This window comes from Protopterus annectens, chromosome 3.part1 (genome assembly GCF_019279795.1).
Source record: "Protopterus annectens isolate FY-2018-M chromosome 3.part1, PAN1.0, whole genome shotgun sequence".
Taxonomy (NCBI): Eukaryota; Metazoa; Chordata; order Ceratodontiformes; family Protopteridae; genus Protopterus; species Protopterus annectens.
This window is the reverse complement of record NC_056732.1, coordinates 1,282,141,201-1,282,147,200: the sequence shown is the minus strand read 5'-3', so window position 1 is coordinate 1,282,147,200 and position 6,000 is coordinate 1,282,141,201.

The window sequence follows — 6,000 nt, the reverse complement described above, 5'->3', positions numbered from 1 at the left end:
GCACTATTATGTATGCTAATCCACACAGAGTCATACAGATGAGGAACCACAACTGCATTACAAGTCCCATATCTTCGCATCTCTGATCCCATGCACAACACAGAAATTCACAACAACATACACAGACAACTCAGACCCTGTATAACATGCATGTCACCTACATCCAGTAAACGTTGCCAGTACAATACACTTGTGAGGTATGCAATATGACAGTGTATGTGATAGAACCACACATAAAACCCAGTATACCTGTCTTGAGAATGATATGCCAGTTGTAGTATCACTGCATCAGGTATGTATCATCTCCCTATTGAGTTTGAATGAACGTCTTGGAGTAATTATAAAAAAAAAATGGCACAGATGCAACTAACTTCTTGTTTATTAGGTTGGTCAGTTTTTTGAGTAGTCTTGGAGTAATTGCCTCATGTATAGCAGACTACATAGTTGCTCATAACTATAAGTGCAAACATGTTGATGTTTGTACAAATCCACACCTGTCATTCCCTAGGCTATGCACTATAGTTATCTGCTCTGAAATGGAACATACAACTATTCCACTCTGGCTAAGCACAACAGTTGTGCATAAGGCAAAATGACAGCCCTTAACTTTCATACGGTGTATATGATCTGTAAAATAACAGTATCACACTTACCAGTTACAGGACCACAGACTCTAGTCACTCCTGATAGACCTATGAAAAGGTAAGGGAGACGTATTGTCAGCAACACCAAATGTTGCAGTGTTACAAGGTAATATGTACATATAGCCACATGTACAGTAGCTAATGTGATACTGGCTATATTGCTGACATTCTGAGTATGCATGCATAACTGTAGGTAAAAGCCAAACCCGTCTCCAGTGAAGATAGACATGACATACATGTACTGGTCTGCGGGCATCCAGTATAGCATCATTCTCTGCAGATGAAAAAGGTGGATGTCTCCATTGGTACATCGTTCCTACAAGACAAGAGGAGAGCACATTACAGGACCAGATACATGGATGTCCACTATGTACAGACCCTACACACACACACACACACACACACATAATGGACTGCACTATCCCCTTCTCCCTCACACATCATACCCAACAGTCTGGCAAAACACTACATGTGTGGCTATCACCAAGGTAGTAGCAATACTGGGCAATGTCCCTGTGCACCATGACAGAGTCTGCTGTATGTCTCTACACCCATCACTGCAGTCTACTGCGGTGTGTCCCCTATGGGCAAATCCCCACTAATATGTCATACAGCCACTGTCAGACAAATTGCAGTGTGCTATTACAACAACTATATGGGGACAGTCCAGCAACATCAGTGTGCCACAATGAAAGAAAGCAATGCAAACCTGCTGTAGTTTATGTTCCCTGTAGGCATCATACTTCTCAGCTATACACACGTTTGCAGAATGTCAATATGTTTGCCTCATAGATGTGGTCCTCTTTACACAAACTTGTGGATGTCTGACAAATGGTTGTCCAATCACTGATGGTTGCTGTCAGAAAACTAAAATAGACTCTGTCACATGTCAAACCACTCAGAAAACACTTATGCCATATCTGTTAGTCTATTCACATTCTTACTTTGTATGGCCAATATGTGTACTCTTTCCCTGAGTTTGGACCTTTGTCTCCCCCATTAATTATGGCTTTCTCCTAACTTCTTACTGTAGGAGGTTGAGAGGTGTGTTAGGCATAGCTTTCAACCAGACAGGGATGAATGTCCATGAAACAGGGACTTTGCCAGAGTACATCAGGAACATTCAGGGACACTTTTACAATGTTAGTACTATTTATGTGTAACACCCACAGACTGAGAGGAGGTGAATTACAGTACATCATTTGATGTTACAGGAGTGTACACCCTTACTTAGTGTCACTATGTCTTATGTGTAATCCATTATCTTTACTACAACAGCTGACTCTTGTAGGAGGGATTGACAGGAACAGAGCAGAGATGTGATTTAAAGCAGGGACAGTTGAGAGGCATTCCAGTAGGCGCTGGACAGCAGAGTATCACTGAAATGTCAATATCATAGATCTAATACAAGCCTACTGTTTCAATCCCTATTCCCCATACCTCCATCCTCCCATCTTCATCCCGTTTTATGGGGAATTCTAGTACATACCTGGGGTCTATATTACCAAATCGAAAGCCTGTTTCAGCGAACACCACAACACCAACATGTATAGTCCGAACCGCAAATACGCCGAACCCCCTAAACCGCAAAAATTCAAATCTCGAATCATCATACTCGACCAACACCACAGCATGCTACATACTGGATACCCAAACATAATAAATAAAACACATATACACACTAACCAAACCCTTCTTCTAACCCTACACTAAACCTTACATACATTATTATCTATGCACTTACCTTAACCCACACCCTAACCCTAAGGTCCATAACTATCGCACACTTACCCTACAGACATATACCTAAACAAAACAAATGATCCACACACATACACTTAACAAAACCCTACTTCTAACCCTACACTAAACCTTACATACATTATCTATCTATGCACTTACCTTAACTCACATCCTAACCCTAAGGTCCGTAACTATAGCACACTTACCTTACGGACATATACCGCAGGCGGGCCAACCATGACATTTCGACATTTTATGTTTCATGGTTTTGAATGTTCACCGTTACCGTAGTTCGTGCTATACATGTCGATGTTGTGGTGTTCGCTGAAATGGGTTTCCATCTCGTAATATAGACCACATACCTGGTAGACTGATATATTCCTTTTTTTGAAGCGTTCCTCTACAAATGCTTTGCACAAATGCTGTCTGTGTGAATAAAAACACATATAGACCTGTTCCCTACAAGCAGTTGCTTGCCTTTTGTAGGTAATGCATATTAACAGGTAATTGCCTCTGCACCAATCTGTGGCTCAGATTTGCTAATTGCATCCAAAACAGGTGAATTGCACTATCATTAGTCAATGACATGGCAACACAGTGCAATATATAAGGCCTTCATGTAGGCCTTGGCCCCTTTCTTAGTTTTTGAGATGGACATTACTGAGTTGTGGTGACTACAGTATCACAGAGTTAAGTACAAATACTGTCCACTGTAGAGATTTATGAAGTATGTCCACAGTTTTGCCTCATATGTTTGGTCAGTGTCCCTTGACAGTGTGGTCATCTGACAGTTTACGGCAAACATTGTGGGTTGAGGTCAGTAAAGGGTGAGAGACATGTGAGTGTCACACTCCATACCCATCAGAATATGCATGCTAATGCAGTAGCTGCTATTCTATCAACTGACTATCTTTGTAAGAGCAAACTATGAAACATGTACCTATCTCTGGGCCCTTGCCCCCCTTTATGTATGGTTGTGTCCAGATCCTTTGTTATAGGTGGTTGGGAGGTATGGTCAGTCTGTAACAGCTACCCTAACATACAGCTGTGTATACTCCAGCTGCAGCATAGGACACTTAGTAGGGAGTGTGAAAACTGTGGAGGCCAGCAAGCTGTATGTGTAACTGTGTTAGCAGTGTCAGCAGTGTCAGCCCTGTCGTTACAGCACAGCCAGGGTAAGGGTACCCTTTAAAGTCCAATCAAGGCATGTGCTTAAGGTGCATCTGTTATGCAACAATGCCAATAGCAGAGTAGTATGCAACATATAGTTAGGCTATGGGAATATGTGCAGTGTGTCCCTACCTGCAGGCCTTTGACTTGCAAAACTGGCTAACAGATAATTCAGTAGCAGTAACCTATGGGGGTTAAAATTGCATGACTCAGTCATTACTTGCTGTCTTCACAACAATGTAATTGAAGTGCAACACACTGGATTCAAACCCAGGACTGCGTGTGGCAAAATGTACTCTATGCAAGGCACTTAGACTGAGCTACTGAGTCATTGCTGGAGCAGGTGTATTTGCCAGATATATGTGCAGACATACAGGCTATGACACACACTGTCTGCATCCATCAGTATGTGCATGGCTTTCAAAGGCAGATGTTCTTCAGCAGGGACCCAGTTGAACATATGTACTGTTCCACTGATGCCTTAGCAGGTGTGTTTACAGATGTTGCAGATAAAAGGGAATATTTACCTGCTATCCCAGGTCCCACATACTGCCATTAATATTTATTTGGCTGTCTACTGGTGTATTTTTGTATCAAAGTCCCAGGCACACTCCCATTTTTCCCATTAGGTTTAATTTCAGTCTGTCAGTGGCAATCAGTAGGTTTTGCTAGAAACACCTGTTTTAATTAAGATCTGTGTGGCATAGTGAGTTAGTCCAGTAGGCTGTAGTTGATAGGGGTCCAGGTTCAAAACATGGCAGGGGTAATTGTTTCCTACATGTGCCTAACACTGTGAGAAACACATAAAATCATTAAGGTACATTTAAGCAGATTTGCGTGGTGCTTCACTTAGCTCCGTGCAAGCTCGCTCTAAAAAATTAAAAAGAAAAAAAAAAGGGGATGATAGGACAGTGGTGAAATGGGGCAAGCAGGGGGAAAAACATAGTGAAAGGAAGGTAGGGATGTGCAGGACTCGTGTAGGAAAGAACCATCGCATTCCATTTATTGTGCAGCAAGAGCTGTGCATTCCGACTGATTCTGTGGTTGAATTTGGACTCTCAAACACAGAGAGAAGGATGAGGGCAACATAAATGTGTTGCCAAGCCAATTAGACCAAACCAGTTGTGTCCAGTGAACATGTGTGCAAAATGGACAGCTATGTATGGATCGATTTTTTTTTTTTTTTTTTTTGGTGGGACAGGTGCCCATTTTTTTTTTTTAAAAAGAGAGTGGAATGTTGGGGAAGGGATATAGGTACATGTGGGGAGGTAAGTTGGGTAGGAGAGGATGCAGTTGCAGACAGACAAGACAGACAAGACAGCAGATAAGGGCAGTGTGTGACACATGAGGTGGTAAACACCTTGGATGGGGATGGTGTTGTGGCATCCAAGATGCATGTTCCTCCAGATGGCAGCAGTGTGACTGAGGTCACCACCCATAGGCAGTCGATACTGCTGCTTCATTGCCCCCAAAGGTGGCTGTGCTGGAGGCTGAGTGCCAGGGCCAGGTGGCCCCACCAGGTTTTCCAGTCTGCCCTCAATCTGGCGTAGGTGACATTCATAGCTCCTATGAACAATCCTGCACACCATGGCCTTTAGTTGAACTTGGGTGATTACCGCCCCTTTGCCACCACTCCTGGGGGGAACGGGCCCCGTCCCCTGAAGGGGGTTCCACCCGAAGATGGTGCAGAGTCAGGGGAGGGGGCACCACCAGCCTGGGTCCCAGATGTTTTAGGGCCCAGTACCACAGCCAGTTGAGGTAGGGTAGGCAGATCACCAGGAACCGGTCTACCCTGACATGCTGTGGTGATGGACGTATAGCAATAAGTATAGGTTAGTTATGAACAAAACCATTGTTAGCAATAGCAGCATGCCAGAACATTGGAAATAACCCCATTACATTTCAATGCATATTATTTGAAACACAACAATAAATAACAGAGCAGTCAATGTATTAACAGCATGCCAGTAACAGCTACGGCATAAGGCCAACAGAATAGGTAATTCAACAAGAGGTTAAAATACAACCATTTTTAATACATACAATAATAAAATCATGCCCCAAAATACAGTTTAATGTAACAACTATGTTAATAGTAAACCATAACCAATAAACAACAATAATAAATATATGAAGATAAGGGTAGGGAGAGAGAGAGAGAAATGCAGTCAATTAATACTATTATAGGCGCTATAGTTGACAACAGTACTGCTATCTACTTTACAGGTCTGTCTTTTCTTTATTTGTAAATGTGCCCTATAGCTGCTGTAGCACGTACATACCTGTCAAGCTATCCACATGGGACAGTATGAGCCAAGCAGTAGCAACTGCAGGTACACAATTACACAGAACACTTGCACATCAGGTGGACCCATATAACTACCAAGGGGTACTGTTGGCTGATGTAGTGATTCTTTGCTATTTACATATTCATGTCAATGAT